The sequence below is a fragment of the Ambystoma mexicanum genome, chromosome 5p (genome assembly GCF_040938575.1).
Source record: "Ambystoma mexicanum isolate Mex_15411 chromosome 5p, UKY_AmexF1_1, whole genome shotgun sequence".
Lineage (NCBI taxonomy): Eukaryota > Metazoa > Chordata > Amphibia > Caudata > Ambystomatidae > Ambystoma > Ambystoma mexicanum.
This window is the reverse complement of record NC_090930.1, coordinates 190,188,138-190,207,538: the sequence shown is the minus strand read 5'-3', so window position 1 is coordinate 190,207,538 and position 19,401 is coordinate 190,188,138. Positions and strand designations below refer to the sequence as shown.

The following is a 19,401-nucleotide window of genomic DNA, read 5'->3' as shown; positions in this document are numbered from 1 at the left end:
TTGCATTTCTCGGACCAGTCGAACTTGTTCATCTTCTTCATGATACTCCTCATGTTCTTGGTCTTATCAGCATAGTTACCTACAAATTTTGAATAGTACTCGGTCATTCCAAGAAAGCTACTTAATTGGTCTTTGTTCACTGGTTCAGCGATGCTTAGGATATTGTCTATCAGTTCTTTCTTGGGACTGATGCCATTTGAGTCTATGCAGTGGCCAAGGTAGGACACTTTGTTGCATTTGATGTTACATTTTTCCAATTTTAAGGTGAGGCCACTTTTTTGAATCACTCTTAATACACTGGTAAGTATTGCATCGTGTTCTTGTTCTGATACGGCCGATATGAGGATATCGTCTTGGAAACAATGCACACCTCCCAAACCTCCAAACAGGTGTGACATTAGTCTTTGGAATACAGCGGCGGCGGATGCGAGGCCAAAAGGCATCCTTTTGAATCTGAATGCTCCCAGGGGAGTGACAAATGAGGTGAGGCTTCTGGAGTCTTCTTCCAGGTCTATTTGGTGATATGCAGATGAAAGATCTAGAGTACTGAAGTACTTTGCTGGCTTCATGGTCGTTAACAGCTCTGATATGTTTGGGAGGGGGTGCCTGTCGATCCATATGTTTTTGTTTAGGTCCCTTAGATCGACGCACATTCTTATGGAATTATCCGGTTTCTTCACAAGTACTATGGGAGCAAGCCATTCTGAGCTCTCAATAGGTTGTATAATGTCCTGCTCACATAAACGCATAAGTTCTTTCTTTAGTGCTTCTTTTGTTCCTATGGGGACTCCGCGGACTCTGTGGGCTATAGGAATGGCCCCCCTCTTGAGAATGATCTTGTGCTGAAACCCCTCTAGGAGTCCAATTTTTCCAGAGAACACCTTGGGAAACTGTAGTGCCAGGGTATCTTTGATGTTTTTTCCATCATTCAGAACAGACATTATGGGGTTCTCCTCTCCGGGATGGATTCTCACACAGAGAGCAGCTTGCTCCTCCCAGCCTACTATGGATGAACCTTTGTTTGCTATGAAGAGCTTGCAGTAGGTCGTTCTGTCACGGAACTTGAGTTGCACCCATGTATAGCCAATAATGTCTATGGGACTCTTCCCATAACCCGTAGCTTGTACTGTAGTGTCCTTCAAATCGCTTATTTTACCAGATCAGACAGAAAGGTTTCTACACCAACCATCGTGTATGGGGATCCTGTGTCCACCATTACAGGCAGTGATACTCCGTTGATCTGCATGTTGACCCAAGGGCCCTTGGAGTGTTGCAATGAGGTGACGGTAAGTATTTGTATGGGTGGACTCCTTAGATTGACAGTTAACATCTCATCGTGTTCTTGAGTGTTTTCGACAGCTCGCACAGTGCCTCTCGTTGGTCTGGCAAATGGCCTCCTAAAACTACTCGACCTGCCTCTTGTGTTCTTGCACACTTTGGCGAAATGACCAATCTGATAACATTTATAGCACTCAACAGCCACTGCAGGGCACTCTATGTCGACGTCGCCGTGTTTCTGCCAACCGCATTTATGGCAGCGCTGACAAGGTTGATTGAAGCGTAGCGAGTTCTTCCCTCTAGGTGGATAGGGCCTCGGGGCATGTGATGATGTTCTCCTCACGAGGGCTATTGAAGGTTCGTTTATGTTAGCTTCGATGGATTTCCCCTCAGAGGTCCCTGCCTGGTCGAATCTTTCCTTCAAGCAACGGTCACCCAATTCAATGCTTCTGGCGATCTCTGTGGCTTCCTCCAAGGATGGATTCTTGGATTGCCACAGTCTCTGTTGAATTCGTGGATTATCGACATTCAGCACCAACTGGTCTCTAAGGTACTCATTACCGACACCAGTAAAGTTGCAAGTTGACATGAGTGTCCTGAGGGACGCAAGGAAGGCATCAACAGTTTCACCTTTCAATTGTTTTCTGGAGAAAAATCTGTACCTCTCCATCACGACATTTGTCTTGTTGCCAAAATGTTTGGAGAGCTTAGCCAGTGCATTTTCATATTTGCGGTTGCCGCTGCCGTCACCCCCTGCATCATCCGGCTCGGGAAGCGCCCTGAATATTCTGAGGGCCTCTGCTCCAGTACAGTTTAGTAGAGTCGCCTCCTTGAGGTCGTCACTGAATTTATTACCACCAATGGCCCTCAGGTAAACCTGAAAGCCATCTATCCACTGTTCCCAGGGACATGTGGGAGTGCCAGGACATGGAAGAAATTTGGTCGGTGGAGGAACACTCTGCATGGCGGTGGTTCAGAGAATACGAAGAGGACGCCCTATGAGGCTGAATGAGGCTGTGGGGAATGGCTCTGGCTTGCAGCCGATGGATAGGTGGGCGCGTGTGCGTTCTACACGCCTGCCCTCTGGGCGTATGCCGTGATGCGCCCTAAGGGAAACAAGTGCAGATGGGGCACGGCACGCTATACACAGCTAATGCTGTTGAATGTCTATGGAATCCTGTGGGACAGGATGCTTGATGGCTGTATACTGTGATCACATGGTCTCTAGGCATCAGTATAAGGGGTGAGTCCCAGTGTGGATTGTGACCTCACAATGGGCTGACATGCAGAATGGCTGGTCCTGAAAAGTCTCTGATGGAGTGTCAAAACTGGGTTCTGAAATTGCATCACAATGGCAGCAATGGAAGAATGAAATAGAGTGAAGGTCCCTGAAATTCCTTGTTGCTGCGTGTGCACTGCAGGGCAACAAAGTGGCAACTTTCAAAAAGGACACAACGTTCCAATGAAGGCGGCGGTGTGAGTTCCCAGCTTGATATTCTGCATGCTGACAAGTAATCTGAATTTGGCGGTACAGTTAAATTGTTAGCAATCCCGTTCCTGCCTTTTTTTGTTTTTTACCACACCTCCAAACTCTAAAAAAGGCCCTAACATAACATCACTTATTCAGAGAATGTGTCTAATATAATGGTCACACCAATGATCAATTTCCAAGATCCAGAACACTGAAGCATTTTATGACGCAATCCAGCCTGATGGAGAGCTACAAAGTCACTGTGAGCAGCAGGCTGCCCATGTTTAGCCTGGTGGAGCGCTATAAGGCCACCACGAGCAGCAAGCTGCACATGCTTAGCCTGGTGGAGAGCTGCAAGGCCACATTGAGCAGCAGGCTGCCCATGTTTAGCCTGGTGGAAAGCTACAAGGTGACTGTGAGCAGCAGGCTGCCCATGTTTAGCCTGGTGGAGAGCTACAAATCCACTGTGAGCAGCAGGCTGGCCATGTTTAGCCTGGTGGAACGCTACAAGGCCACTGTGAGCAGCAGGCTTCCCATGTTTAGCCTGGTGGAGAGCTACAAATCCACTGTGAGCAGCAGGCTGGCCATGTTTAGCCTGGTGGAGAGCTGCAAGGCCACTGTGAGCAGCAGGCTGCTCATGTTTAGCCTGGTGGAACGCTGCAAGGTCACTCTGAGCAGCTGGCTGCCCATGTTTAGCCTGGTGGAGCGCTACAAGGCCACCACGAGCAGCAAGCTGCACATGTTTAGCCTGGTTGAGAGCTGCAAGGCCACATTGAGCAGCAGGCTGCCCATGTTTAGCCTGGTGGAACGCTACAAGGCCACTGTGAGCAGCAGGCTGCTCATGTTTAGCCTGGTGGAACGCTACAAGGCCACTGTGAGCAGCAGGCTGCCCATGTTTAGCCTGGTGGAGAGCTGCAAGGCCACATTGAGCAGCAGGCTGCCCATGTTTAGCCTGGTGGAACGCTAAAAGGTCACTGTGAGCAGCAGGCTGCCCATGTTTAGCCTGGTGGAACGCTACAAGGCCACTGTGAGCAGCAGGCTGCCCATGTTTAGCCTGGTGGAGAGCTACAAATCCACTGTGAGCAGCAGGCTGGCCATGTTTAGCCTGGTGGAACGCTACAAGGTCACTGTGAGCAGCAGGCTGCCCATGTTTAGCCTGGTGGAGAGCTACAAGGCCACTGTGAGCAGCAGGCTGGCCATGTTTAGCCTGGTGGAGAGCTACGAGGTCACTGTGAGCAGCAGGCGGCCCATGTTTAGCCTGGTGGAGAGCTACAAATCCACTGTGAGCAGCAGGCTGCCCATGTTTAGCCTGGTGGAGAGCTACAAGGCCACCGTGAGCAGCAGGCTGCCCATGTTTAGCCTGGTGGAACGCTACAAGGCCACATTGAGCAGCAGGCTGCCCATGTTTAGCCTGGTGGAACGCTACAAGGCCACTGTGAGCAGCAGGCTGCCCATGTTTAGCCTGGTGGAACGCTACAAATCCACTGTGAGCAGCAGGCTGCCCATGTTTAGCCTGATGGAGAGCTACAAATCCACTGTGAGCAGCAGGCTGCCCATGTTTAGCCTGGTGGAACGCTACAAGGTCACTGTGAGCAGCAAGCTGCTCATGTTTAGCCTGGTGGAGAGCTACAAAGCCACATTGAGCAGCAGGCTGGCCATGTTTAGCCTGGTGGAGAGCTACAAAGCCACATTGAGCAGCAGGCTGGCCATGTTTAGCCTGGTGGAGCGCTATAATGCCACCACGAGCAGCAGGCTGGCCATGTTTAGCCTGGTGGAGAGCTACAAGGCCACCGTGAGCAGCAGGCTGCCCATGTTTAGCCTGGTGGAACGCTACAAATCCACTGTGAGCAGCAGGCTGCCCATGTTTAGCCTGATGGAGAGCTACAAATCCACTGTGAGCAGCAGGCTGCCCATGTTTAGCCTGGTGGAGAGCTGCAAGGCCACTGTGAGCAGCAGGCTGCCCATGTTCAGCCTGGTGGAACGCTACAAGGTCACTGTGAGCAGCAAGCTGCTCATGTTTAGCCTGGTGGAGAGCTACAAAGCCACATTGAGCAGCCGGCTGGCCATGTTTAGCCTGGTGGAGAGCTACAAAGCCACATTGAGCAGCAGGCTGGCCATGTTTAGCCTGGTGGAGCGCTATAATGCCACCACAAGCAGCAGGCTGGCCATGTTTAGCCTGATGGAGAGCTACAAATCCACTGTGAGCAGCAGGCTGCCCATGTTTAGCCTGGTGGAGAGCTGCAAGGCCACCGTGAGCAGCAGGCTGCCCATGTTTAGCCTGGTGGAACGCTACAAATCCACTGTGAGCAGCAGGCTGCACATGTTTAGCCTGATGGAGAGCTACAAATCCACTGTGAGCAGCAGGCTGCCCATGTTTAGCCTGGTGGAACGCTACAAGGTCACTGTGAGCAGCAAGCTGCTCATGTTTAGCCTGGTGGAGAGCTACAAGACCACCGTGAGCAGCAGACTGCCCATGTTTAGCCTGGTGGAACGCTACAAGGTCACTGTGAGCAGCAAGCTGCTCATGTTTAGCCTGGTGGAGAGCTACAAGACCACCGTGAGCAGCAGACTGCCCATGTTTAGCCTGGTGGAACGCTACAAGGTCACTGTGAGCAGCAAGCTGCTCATGTTTAGCCTGGTGGAGAGCTACAAAGCCACATTGAGCAGCAGGCTGGCCATGTTTAGCCTGGTGGAGAGCTACAAAGCCACATTGAGCAGCAGGCTGGCCATGTTTAGCCTGGTGGAGCGCTATAATGCCACCACGAGCAGCAGGCTGGCCATGTTTAGCCTGGTGGAGAGCTACAAGACCACCGTGAGCAGCAGACTGCCCATGTTTAGCCTGGTGGAGAGCTACAAGGCCACCGTGAGCAGCAGGCTGCCCATGTTTAGACTGGTGGAGCGATACAAGGCCACATTGAGTAGCAGGCTGCCCATGTTTAGCCTGGTGGAGAGCTACAAGGCCACCGTGAGCAGCAGGCTGCCCATGTTTAGCCTGGTGGAGAGCTACAAGACCACCGTGAGCAGCAGACTGCCCATGTTTAGCCTGGTGGAGAGCTACAAGGCCACCGTGAGCAGCAGGCTGCCCATGTTTAGACTGGTGGAGCGATATAAGGCCACATTGAGTAGCAGGCTGGCCATGTTTAGCCTGGTGGAGAGCTGCAAGGCCACTGTGAGCAGTAGGCTGGCCATGTTTAGCCTGGTGGAGAGCTGCAAGGCCACTGTGAGCAGCAGGCTGGCCATGTTTAGCCTGGTGGAGAGCTGCAAGGCCACTGTGAGCAGCAGGCTGGCCATGTTTAACCTGGTGGAGAGCTACAAGGTCTGGTGGGGCCGAACGTTTGTAGACATTCCTTGACAGAGGCATGCAAGTCCCACGAAAATAACCCCACTCTGTGGACTCCATGGGGATAGTTAATTACAGCATGTGGTAATTACCGTATGCAGTAATAGTTTTGAGTGGAGTACATTTCCTCCACACAAAACCAGGCAGTGCTTAGAGAGCTTGAATTTGAAACTCTGAATTTGTCAGTGCAGTTAATATAGCGGTAATGACATCACTTCCACTTTTTAACCGCACCGCCAAACACGAAAAATGCACCAAAAATAACAGTGCTTATTCATGGCATTTGTCCAATACGATGGCCGCTCCAATTATCAATTTCCATTGGCCAGAACACTGATGGTTATCATGACACAACGCAGCCAACAAACGTGTCAAAACAACTCTGGATGTGATGAGGGCTGTAAGGCCCCCATGAGCAGAAGACCAGCCATGCGTAGCCTGGTGGGGCAGAGGGGAGACACGTAGTCATAGATTCAGCGGTGCCGGGGATTGGTGCATCAGAGTCAGGTTTTTCTATTTTTTTTTAGGGACAGGCACCGATAGAGGAGACCAGCTTCCTATGTCATCTTAGGGGAGAAGGGATGTGAGGATGGGCCTGCAGTTTTCATGAGAGGTAGAGAGAGCGGCAATGCAGGTGTGGTCGCATGCAGTCCCTACCTCCTGCAACTGTGGATTTGACTGGGTAGTGGGCAGGAGCATGAGGGGCATTCCTCTACTTGCCTTTGACCCCACACTAAGATTTCCCATATAAAGTTATTTTTTTTGTTCGATGTACTTTTTTGGCAATAGCCTGGGCTCCTCCAGTGTTTTGGAAAGGTGGTGGCTTGAAACTTGCGCATACCACTTGCCCTAGCTTGGCCCGTGCTGCGACTTGCCCGCCCCCCTACAGGCAGGAAGCAGCTATTTCATATCTTTTGGAAATGGCACATGAGGGGGATGAGATGGGGCAGCAGGATGACAGACATGGTCTGTACATTTGGGGTGGCGATGGGGTGCAACAGACTGAGGAATGCGAGGGGGGACACCATGATCTCCTTTATTTCTGGCATTTTGTCATGCGGTGTGTGTGGTGGGGCTAACACCTGATAGCGCATTAACGGCAAGACATTATTTGCAACTGTTGCATATGGCATGACCATCCCTCCATCTCCCACCCTGCACTCCTTTGGGGGTAGGAGAGAAGTGAGCAGTTATACACAAAACCAGACAGCATCTGGAGAGGCACCAGTGAGAGCACAGTGTCACCTCTGGACGCCAAATTACTCAGAACATCGAGGTGTCACAAATTCCAATTGTTGATACCAACCCATGTGCATCTCTATATCTGCTTCTTGTCAACATAGCCACAAAAATGATGATGTGCCAAGTCTACTGACCAATGAAGCAAAGTATTGCCCCCCCCACCTCAACCATCCCCCCCCTGTTAGGGAGAATTCTCAAGAATGTGCTAATTTCCCCTACCTTTTGAGACCACCAACAACTTTGCTGGATTTCTAGGATTTTATTTTTCTTACCTTGGGAAGAGTGTGAGCCTTTTTTCCCACTCTTCCCTGTATTTTGATGTGTGTTTCACTTTTGTGTTCTTTGGTTATGGAGTTTTAAAACAAGAGAGGCATCATCTTTTCCTGTGTGTCACACAGCACCTTCAGTGCAGTGACACAGGGATGTCTTTCAGACTTCCCAAGGTTTAAATACCTTCTCTGGGACTGAATACTGTCTCCCAGAGCATGTAAAGTTAAATTGACTTTACTAGTCTCTTTGAATTTACAGACCCAGCACACACTATCTTCCTATAGAGTGCTGGAGCGGTTGCCTAGCATTCCCTGAGTCAAAACACTCATGTAAAAGTCAAATGTTACCCTTTTTACTTGAAATAACTAGTGCAGGTGGTTTAGATCAAACTACCATGTTTTTTCCCGAACGCGAACAACGGTAGCTAAAAATTGGGTCAGCCATGTTTTTCAATATGGCACCCAAGTCCTATCTGTAAAAACAGACTCCGGTCAACTTTTTTCACAATTTCTTTTAGGAAAGGTCCTTCTTGTGTTTGTCTCTGCGCGCCAAACCAGGTTTGGTCCCTTTGTTCGTTGGCCTATGGCGGGCTTCAGTGCTGAAGCCCTCCTCTGGCTCCTGAGTGTCTGGGGTGGACAGGATGTGAGGGAGGTGCCCATAACTCCCTGTGCTTAGTCTCCTAGGAGACCTGAATGCACTCTGGCATGATTGGCCGGTTGGCTGTCCGGCAAGGACAGCCACCCTGCTGTGTGATTGACAGCTAGGCTGGAATCAATGGGGGAAAACTGTTTAAAGGCAGGTCTCTGGGACTTGGAAAGCAGAGTCGACCACTAGAACGAAAGAACCGTAGACGAGCTGAAGGAAGAGGACTGCTGCAACTCCTGGACGACCGGTGAAGCCCTGCTGCAGGTCCGAATTGCCTGAAACTCCATCGACAGAGAAGCCCTTCAAGGTTAAATTCTTCCCTTGAGTTTGGTGGGAACAACCAACTCGCAAGTCACCTGGACACCGTCCCCATCCTGGTCGAATTTTCTTCAGAGTGCTGTTGAAAACCAGATAGCCATAGGGAAAGAAACCAGCTTGTGGGCTTTAAGGCACTCACACATTAAATCAACGTTTTACCAAGCTTGTGGCCTCTTCCCTGGGCAGTGCAGGAACCTCCCGACATCCTACTTCTTGTCCCCACGACTGAAGCTCAGGAACAGCAAGATCTGCTTGAACAGCCAGGAACAACTGCCTCAGCTATAGCTCTTCTTCACTTTAAAGGTACTGTGCAAATGCAGTTCGGAAATCTTTTCGGCCACGGTGAAAGTTTGTGAAACTTTCCCGACTTCCAAGGCTTGTCCTTCCCTAAACATTCTTCGAACTTTTCGTCTGACCAAATTCCTCTAAGATCCGTGGCAAAGACTTAACCGTTTTCTACCAGAACTGTGCTATCGTATACAAAGACTCTGAACCATTGACTTTGGCCCAGGCCTATGAACTGAATTGCTGGTTGTAGTTTACTGAAACCCTTTGCCCTGCCTCTGAAAGTATTTGTGCTGTTGATTCTTATAACCTTGTCTTTGTACCCCCTTTTAAAGTATCTGAAGTGCCATTTTGCTCCCACTTCAGTGGAGCTGAACTTTGTTCAGTAACTTATTGGTTGTGTATTTATAGTATATTATTATATGATATTGAGCTGCTCTTAGTAGTGTAATGTTTTCAAACTGTGTAAATAAATGTATATTCTTTTACCAAGAAACCTTGAATAAGTGTTTGTTTGAATCACTGTATTTGCTTGTCTCTTGTGTAACCCCTTGTACTGCTCACTCAACTCTTGAGATAAGTCTGGCTGCTCAGCCACTGCTACCACATTACTGTGTAGTACAGGCTTGTACCAAAGGTGAAATTATACTGACACTTGCAGTCTTAATTGCATGTATTGTTCCCCAAGGGTACTGCATGTGATTCTGCCTAACATTACCCCCGCCCCCCTCCTCCCGGGGCACAGTAAGAAATGTGCATCCTCTCAGCTGCCTCCGAACGACCAAGGGAGACTTTCCATTGGCCTATGCATTGATGGCTGCAAATTCCGAGGAATGCGGCTGCAGATTGCTTCCAGATTTGAATGCTTACAGAGTAAAGTGGAGCATTGTTTGGAACTGGCTACAGGCTTTGAAACTGCAGCAGCGCCAGCATCGATGGAAGAACTCGCCCAAGCAAAAGAAATAGATGTCACTGAAGCCGAGATTCTTTTTATTGGTCCATCTTTGGTTATACAAAGAAGTCACAGTGTGTTGGCTTCTGGAGTTACATAGGCCCTTCTTCAGAAACGATATTAATGAGGACGTTCTCAGCGCCCTGCTCAAAACACTTCATTGAGATTTATAGCACAGCTAATACCAGCTTTGTGTGTTTGCGCACAGGAACAATTCTCAACAGAAGACCACTGTATCACTGGAGATTGAAGAATGTGTTCCATCATTTGAGGATATTTATATTGCCCGTACAATTAAATGACTATGTAAAGCCACAATGACAAGATTAGCAACCCCCCCCCACCACCATGGCAGTGGTCTCTAGATGATAGGAAAAGCGCCTGTTCCAAAGGAACTCAGCATTGCGGAGGCCGGCATCCAGGACAGCCACCACCCACCATAGCACGGGTGTCTAGATGACAGCGAAAGCATCTATTCCAAAGGAACTCAGCATTGCGCAGGCCGGCATCCAGGACAGCAAGCACCCACCATTGCACGGGTCTCTAGATGACAGCGAAAGCATCTATTCCAAAGGAACACAGCATTGCGGAGACCGGCATCCAGGAAAGCAACCATCCACCATAGCACGGGTCTACAGATGACAGCAAAAGCCTCTATTCCAAAGGAAGAGAGCATCGCGGAGGCTGGCATCCAGGATAGCAACCACCCACCATAGCATGGGTCTCTAGATGACAGCGAAAGCATCTATTCCAAAGGAACACAGCATTGCGGAGACCGGCATCCAGGAAAGCAACCAACCACCATAGCACGGGTCTACAGATGACAGTGAAAGCCTCTATTCCAAAGGGAAAGAGCATCGCGGAGGCTGGCATCCAGGATAGCAACCACCCACCATAGCATGGGTCTCTAGATGACAGCGAAAGCTGAGGCTGGCATCCAGGTTAGCAACCACCCACCATAGCATAGATCTCTAGATGACAGCGAATGCATCTTTTTCAAAGGAACTCAGCAATGCGGAGAACGGCATCCAGGAAAGTAACCAACCACCATAGCACGGGTCTCCAGATGACAGCGAAAGCCTCTATTCCAAAGGAGGAGAGCATCGCGGAGGCTGGCATCCAGGATAGCAACCACCCACCATAGCCTGGGTCTCTAGATGACAGCGAAAGCTGAGGCTGGCATCCAGGATAGCAACCACCCACCATAGCACGGGTCTCTAGATATGACAGTGAAAGCATCTATTCCAAAGGAACTCAGCATTGCGCAGGCCGGCATCCAGGACAGCAACCACCCACCATAGCACGGGTCTCTGGATGACAGCGAAAGCATCTATTCTAAAGGAACTCAGCATTGCGGAGGCTGGCATCCAGGATAGCAACCACCCACCATAGCATGGGTCTCTAGATGACAGCGAAAGCTGAGGCTGGCATCCAGAATAGCAACAACCCACCATAGCACGGGTCTCTAGATGACAGCGAAAGCATCTATTCCAAAGGAACACAGCATTGCGGAGACCGGCATCCAGGAAAGCAACCAACCACCATAGCACGGGTCTCCAGATGACAGCGAAAGCCTCTATTCCAAAGGAAGAGAGCATCGCGGAGGCTGGCATCCAGGATAGCAACCACCCACCATAGCATGGGTCTCTAGATGACAGCGAAAGCTGAGGCTGGCATCCAGGATAGCAACCACCCACCATAGCACGGGTCTCTAGATATGACAGTGAAAGCATCTATTCCAAAGGAACGCAGCATTGCGCAGGCCGGCATCCAGGACAGCAACCACCCACCATAGCACGGGTCTCTGGATGACAGCAAAAGCATCTATTCCAAAGGAACTCAGCATTGCGCAGGCCGGCATCCAGGACAGCAACCACCCACCATAGCACGGGTCTCTGGATGACAGCAAAAGCATCTATTCCAAAGGAACTCAGCATTGCGGAGGCCAGCATCCAGGATAGCAACCACCCACCATAGCACGGGTCTCTAGATGACAGCGAAGGCCTCTGTTCCAAAGGAACTCAGCATTGCGGAGGCCGGCATCCAGGATAGCAACCACCCACCATAGCACGAGTCTCTAGATATGATAGTTAAAGCATCTATTCCAAAGGAACACAGCACTGCGGAGACCGGCATCCAGGAAAGCAACCAACCACCATAGCATGGGTCTACAGATGACAGCGAAAGCCTCTATTCCAAAGGAAGAGAGCATCGCGGAGGCTGGCATCCAGGATAGCAACCACCCACCATAGCATGGGTCTCTAGATGACAGCGAAAGCGGAGGCTGGCATCCAGGATAGTAACCACCCACCATAGTACAGGTCTCTGGATGACAGCGAATGCATCTGTTTCAAAGGAACTCAGCATTGCGGAGGCCGGCATCCAGGATAGCAACCACCCACCATAGCACAGGTCTCTAGATGACAGCGAATGCATCTGTTCTAAAGGAACTCAGCATTGCGGAGGCTGGCATCCAGGATAGGAACCACCCACCATAGCACGGGTCTCTAGATGACAGTGAAAGCGACTGTTCCATCTGAAAGATCTACTCGATCTGGGCTAATGCCACTACCTTATTTCCTGGCATAGACTCTCCCTTTCTGACACTGGTTTCTTATTTTTGTTATGTCTGTCTCGTGAGTGCCTTGAGGCCTACGGGTGTATGGCACTATATATGGGGCCAATGGGAATGCCGCGGCCAGAGTGTTAACTGCTAGCACTAAAATAAAAGGTTAAACGTTCGTACATCTGTCCTGATGCTCGCCTGAAAGATAGGGAGTGTTGATTCCGGCCTTATCTTCACACAGATGTGATATAACTGTACTATTAATTCTGATGAGCAGGAGTTCCCCTGTATGGAATGAAGATGGTAGGATCCGCGGGGCAGAAGCAAGCCTCTTGTAGTTTTGGGACGTTCGAATTTGCCGGGGGGGCGGGGCAGGGGGGTTTAGTCAGCAAATAATCTATTTTAAATGATAAATTGACAGCTTGTGTAATGCTTTGTGTGCCAGTCTGCTGGTAAAATAGCTCATTGAGGAAAGACCGTGCACCAGTCATGTGAGGTTAGCCTTCAATCACAGGTTAGAATCCGAAAAGCAGAACACTCAGCCCTTCATTTCTCCTGGGGCTGATGAATTAGCTCATATTTAAACTGTGTAACATTCAGGCCAATTATTATAGTGCATAGGCACCATAGGGCCATGGTGTGAAGGACTATATACAATGGATTTTATTATGACAAATACAAGCAATGGAAGATGCCGAGATCATTATTACACACAGAATCCTTACCGGGATCCAGTGGTATGGACAGGGTAGGGTCTTTTGGATAATACTGCAATTGCGTGTCCTCCCTAAGCCTTATATCCTATGACCGGTTGCTGTCCCAGAGCAACGAATTGCAGGAAGCAGAGAATCTTGCACATGGAAGGTGCAGCAGACACTTGCCTTGGCTGGAAAGCCCATTGGCCTTTTAATCAAAACCTTGGCCATCACGTTGCCCCTCACGCCACCTGACTTGCATGACGCCAACCGCCCCTCTCGTCCCCGCCACCCGGAACAGCTGTACCCCTCCTCTGTGCCCCTCTGTATCCTACTCCCACTGTATATCTGTTCTGTCATTACCTCTGAAAAGTGCTCCATTATGTATCTGTGTTGGTGTATACCTCTGTAAATCGCTCTATTGCTTCTCGAAAATAGGTCCGCGCTCAATAAATACAATAATAATAATAATATCAATGAAGAATTCACGCCCCTGAATAGAGCTGCTCTCCGCTTTTGTGAGTGGTGTGCAAGAACAGTTGAGTTACGTTACTTTATGTTGATTTTTACCGCGCATCTCTGTCATTTGCATGGTCGCCAGGCGCTCGCGTGGATATTAGAGGGAAGGTGGGGAGGGGCCGGTAAGGGGTAAAGAGGAAATTGACATGGTGTTGTGATTGGCTGCTGGTGTGTGTAGATCCAGGAGCAACTGACCTCTGTGCCGGTGTTCTTTCTAGGTGGGTTTGGTTTGCACACCAGAGGCGTATTATTTCCAAATGGGGGACATCCAGTGTTTGATTTGTCAGGGTGTGTGAGTTAATTGCTGAGTTGTGCACGATAGTTAGAGAGATGTTGCATTTTGGTATGATATGATATGGCATTTATAACGCACCTATGCACAAGTGTTTCAAGGCGGAGTGTTTAAGGGGGATCTTTTCTCTAGCCATTTGTGGCGTGGTTGGCCTGCATGTGGTGAGTGACGGTGGTTGAGTAGGAGGTTTGTGGGTTTTTGGGGAACCTAGTTGTGAACACAACAGGGCACTGTACAATCATTTAGCCTTTCCTGGGACACCCGCATAGGTACCAACACAACATTGCACAGCTCAGATATGGTGCAGAAATATTAGGAATACCTAGATGTGAAAACAGAATGCAGAATGCTGAAATAAAAGGCAGTTTGGTTGGGATAGCCCAAGGTGTAAATTATACATCAATATAGGACAATACACTCACAAAGACGCACCCAGGAAGGAGAACATAAAATACAATATATAACAACAAAATCCACCATCATAAGCACCTAGATTTGCGATACACCAGCGACTGGTTTGGGCGCTGTAAACAATGCATCATGACCACAAAAGGCAATCAGGGACCAGATTACAGAAACTTTGCTCTGGTGCAAGTGCAAGGATGCACCGTATTAGCACCAGGTCAAAGTGTGCCTTAGTGCCAAAAAAACGGGGGTCATATTAGACAACATTTTCACCATGACAAGTGCAATTTTCCATTGTATAATTACTAGAGCAAAAATGACTCTAGTGCATTCGACATGCATTATTTCTGCACCAGGTCAAAGTGTGCCCTCGTGCTAATATTGATGGTATTAGTGCTAGGGCAAACTTTGCCCTGGTGCATGCAAGCATTGAAAGTACATGCTTTTTAAATATGAAAAATTGCATTTGTCATGTTGCAAATACTTTCTAATATGTCCCCATTAATTTTTGCACTAGGGAAAACTTTGCCCTCGTGCTAATGTGGTGCACCTTTGCACTTGCACCGGTGCAAAGTTTCTGTAATACGGCGGCAGATATGTAGCACAATCAGGGTGCAGTACAAGGGCAAAGAATGATCCCTCCGAGGGATACTCAGCTAGCTAGGAGCAATAATAGGGCACCATGGGCCGGATTACAGAAACATTGCACCAGTGCAAGTGCACCATTGTATGGCATTAGCACTAGGGCGAGGTTTTGCTGTTGATGCAAAGTAGTATTTTCCAGGTCTGCTCCTGAACCTGTTCCCTACTGTCTACTTTCACAGAAACAAAATGTCTTCTTGTCCTGTATTTATTAACTGTAGTAATCTGGAAGCACGTATGGCACGCACCTGACCACTATACGATATGATTGGTTATTTATAACACTCTTAATACCTAGAGGATTCTAAGCACGGACTCGCGTGTCGAACCTGTGTTGCTCTGTGACGTCTTGCTTCCAAGGCGAGCACGTTGCCCCTGAGCTATCCTCCCGACACTATACCTGTTCAATTCTTGATAATCGAGTGATGCAGCTTAGCATGTAAACCATCAGCTGGGTTCTCAGGTCATTCTTGGGCACCCTCATTCTCTTGTAATCCTGATCCATGCACTAAGGATGCGGGACACAGCAGCTGTGGCCCCATGGTCACCAGAGATGAGAACTTGGTCCCTATTCCTTCCCTCCCTCTACCCTGCTGCTCAAGGAGTTGCAGTGGGGGTCTGGAATGCACCCGGCCACCTCACCGCAGCTGTTGCACCACATTTGGTGAATGGCAAGCTTGTATTCACTGCATTTCTTGGGGGGTGTGCACAGTTAGGGTATATATGTTATTTTAGTTTTTAAGGTGGTTGGGTGTGGGGACGGGTAAGGGGCGGAGAAGGAGGGCATGGGGGTTTGCCCCCATATAAAATGCTACAATAAATGTGGTAGCCACCTGCAGCACCTAGATACCAACCGGTCTTTGCTCCGCTTTATAAATATCTTTACAATACAATACAATACAGTGAGTTGAGCTACAGGGAAAAGTACAATCACCATGTAGCATTGGGCCCCCGACCCCCATTCCGGGCGTGGGGCGGAGGGGATAGTGGTGTGCCTTGCATATGCCTTTTCCCTGCTCTTATTGAAAGTGACACACGGAGCTATTGGGTCTAGCGGGGCCTATGGGGCCAGTGGTGATTGGCTGTGGGCCCAGTTAGGGTTAATCAGCCATTGAGGAGGTGTCAGATCAGAGTATGCATTGCCTTGAATCATGACCCCCCTTGCACCCTATTCTAGGGCATCAGTCTATGCTTGAGTACACACGCACCTCCTATAGTCGAGGCCAGTGAGGAGCTCATGCAGCGCTGCTAAACTTCCAACTCCTACCTTACACCTATAGATAGTTATTTAATCACGCATTAAGGCGCTTCACAATTTACCACTACAATGAGTACACCATCACAATGCTTCAAACCGCACACAATACATCACAGCATAATTAAATATTCTACCATTTAAGTAGTAGCACTCTCACCTTAAAATCTACGTGAATGTAAAATAAGCACATTCTAAAAGGTAGCTAGAACCTCATTTCTCGGGACACTTATATTTTTGCAGCATCAGTTCTAGCTCCGATTCCCTGCTTATAATATTCGGGCTTCAAGTCTGAATATATGTTGCAAGCATGCAGGACATCAAAGCAGCATGCGGTCAGAGCTTTCCAAAGTGGAGCCATCACAATTTATTTTTTTATTTATACATGCATATATATGTAATTCTTTGTATTGATTGTGAATTGGTTCATCAAAATTAATCTTACACAAAGCAGGGAGAAAGAAGTGTTCATGTATATCAAGACAACAATTACAAAACTGAAAAATAAAATAAAACAGAATCCACAAGTACAATTCAATAATAATTAACTATTGAGCAAGCCTGTAATTCAGTCATTGATTGCAATACACGAGTATCAATGGGCATGATTTGTAGAACATGTTTAACATAGGAAAGTCCCATTGAAAAAAAATTGTAAATCAAACCCAATATCTCTTAGATCAAATCAAGTTCACCATGAAACAATGACTAGAAGCATTTTCATGGGAAAAACCATCCCAATCACAAGCACGTCCTCCATTCCCCCATAACCTATGTCATCTTTAGCTGCCAAGGCCTGCCTGGTCAGGCTAGACCTATGCCTTCTCAGCAGGACCCTGCACCCAACTCATTTCTGAGAGCTGGGCCCGTTCCCCTCTGCAGCCAGCTTCCACATCGGCAGGTGGCAGGGGCGTTGCTAGGGGGGGGTAAGGGGGCTATAGCCCCTGATCTTTTGGTTGTAGCCCCAGATAGAATCTCAGGAGCTACAGCCAAAAGACTAGCTAGCCCCCAGTCCCAACAGTTGTGACATCAGCTTAGACCCGGGTCTTTTCCTGACCTAGCAACTCCCCTGGCAGGTGGCAATCTTCTGCCACATGCCCACTCCTCCGCTTGCCTTCAGACTGCATGCATGCGCGCTGGGCACAGAAGACAAGAGCTTTCACTGCGCCCTTTCTATCACAATGTCCACTGATCTGCAACCACTTTCTGTTCAAATACTGCTCTGCCCCTCTTTTTTCCACTCCCAGTAAGTGGGGGGATGCGTCCAGCACTGCGCAGATACGCGCATTGGCGATTTGGTAGGGCATACATAGAATTTGAGTTTGCTGCACATGGGAATTCAAATGCGATTTCTTTTTAATTTTGCGCCTTACTTTTGGTACTTGCACGTACATTGATATTTTGGGGAGTAAAAAAGTAGTTGCAGTATTTTAAAGCAAGTCAAAATAGATTTGAAATGTTTTAAAAGATAGGTATTTGATGTCATACAAACTTTGTGCCTGGTAATTGCCATAAATGAAACGTTAGTATTCCTCTTACTGGGTGTCTTCAGATCAGATAACACAATAGCAGAGCGCCCCCGTGTGCCACCTGCATGCGCTGCAGGTGCCTCTAATCAGAACACAGCAACACAACAGCGCAAGCAGCACACAGGGGTAGAGATATTCTCACCCCCCACGCCTGTTTTTGGGAGTACTCGCCTTATTTTAGGAAGTAAAACAATCACGTACGTCTTGGAGGGCTGGCTGCACGTCAGCGGTTCACGCATCGATGCGTGCTGATGGTTTCGATTGAAATGATTGGCCATAATTCCTTCATAGATACCAAATTACTGATCGGTTGCAATGCAATATGTTCTCAGAAAGTTGGTCTGCCGTGATAGGTAATGAAAAAGCGCCTTTAAACTTAAAAACATCACCAACATTGTGTGCTAGGAAGTGATTGCCTTCGAGGTTGGCGCTTCACAAAACAGCAGCAAATAAATAAATAAATACAATTCGCTCTAACCACTGCAAGTATTGCCTTGTGTTACATGTTGCAAGAAGAACACTGGAATCTGAAAGGTTCTTTTTCAGCTAAACTTTGCACTGATGTATGTAACTTATTTACTTGTAGATGCAAGATTTTGTAAATAATGTATCTTTCAGTTTTCATGGCTGCCTTTTCTATTGTCACGAAAACAAAGACACATGTCAACGGCAGCTGCTATACAGATGTTGACTGCCTTGGTGTGCAGCTGCGTGCGGTTCGCATTCTATTTAGCTTTGGGAAATTCAGTTAAAAACAAATGCTTACAAAACCAGAACATCTGTGATTCAAAAAAGCTCGGTTATTGCAATGCACGTCTCCTTTGAATATGAAATAGTATGATAACGTGTAATATATGGGTGGGGGCCAGGGGGTGCATACTGTTGGATACAGCAACCCAGTTAGTCTGCAATACCAATCCAATCCAATGCGTGCGGTTTAAGGGTGATGCCTGGTTACTGTAATGCCAATCTCGCTGCAGAATAGGTCGCAGCACAGTTCTTAAATAACCGCACGTCACCCACTGCATTCTCCCTATAACCTTTGATTGGTAAACAGAGTCCACACGGTGCCCGTGTGGCATGCAACAGATGCTTCACAGCGGCATAGGGCAGCATGGATTGGCGGCAAGTCGTGGGTGTGAGTGAGCTCTGTGTACGCAGCAGTCCCATCCAAGTTCTGTTTATAAACCAGAAGGAATGCTCTAAAGAGAGTTTGGAAATCGTTGGAGTTTACCAGATTGAATTGCACAAAAAATAGTATCTGGACACTTACTCACACTGACACCGAACGTACGCTGTGTATCTGGACTTACCTGCAGGGATCGGAATGGCTCCGTCCAGCGGTTAGGAACTCACAATCACGCACTCCGAAATCAATTCAACAAATATATCCCCGTGTTTTAACCTGGGAACTATTTGGACCGTACCATCCTTGCGTCACCAGAGGGGCGTTCCGGAGTAACTTTGGGAATCCTTCACTCGTGGGCTGCTTTTGGTAATGAGTCATGTGGGGAAAGTGCACGTTACGAGCGGAGACAGCCTTGGAATGAGCTTGGCGAGGGATTGTGTGCTCAGAATTTAATCTGGAGCGGCTGTAACGTGGTGGACGTTTCTCAATAAAGTCTGTTTACGGGGACTGAGTCGGGTGCTCCTGAAAGGTCTTTCACTCTTTTCCGATAAGGCAGGCAAGACATTAT

At 48.4% G+C, this 19,401-nt stretch overlaps 1 protein-coding gene across 1 annotated transcript in view; it reads right to left on the bottom strand.

Annotated features, from left to right (window-relative positions):
• The window catches only part of CAPN6 (calpain 6), an 831,133-nt gene extending 811,951 nt beyond the window's left edge, over positions 1-19,182 (bottom strand). The window contains exon 1 of the mRNA XM_069612607.1: positions 19,018-19,182. The gene's annotated coding sequence lies outside the window, so the exon portion shown is untranslated. The remainder of the gene's footprint in view (positions 1-19,017) is intronic.
• Positions 19,183-19,401: the final 219 nt, after the last annotated feature.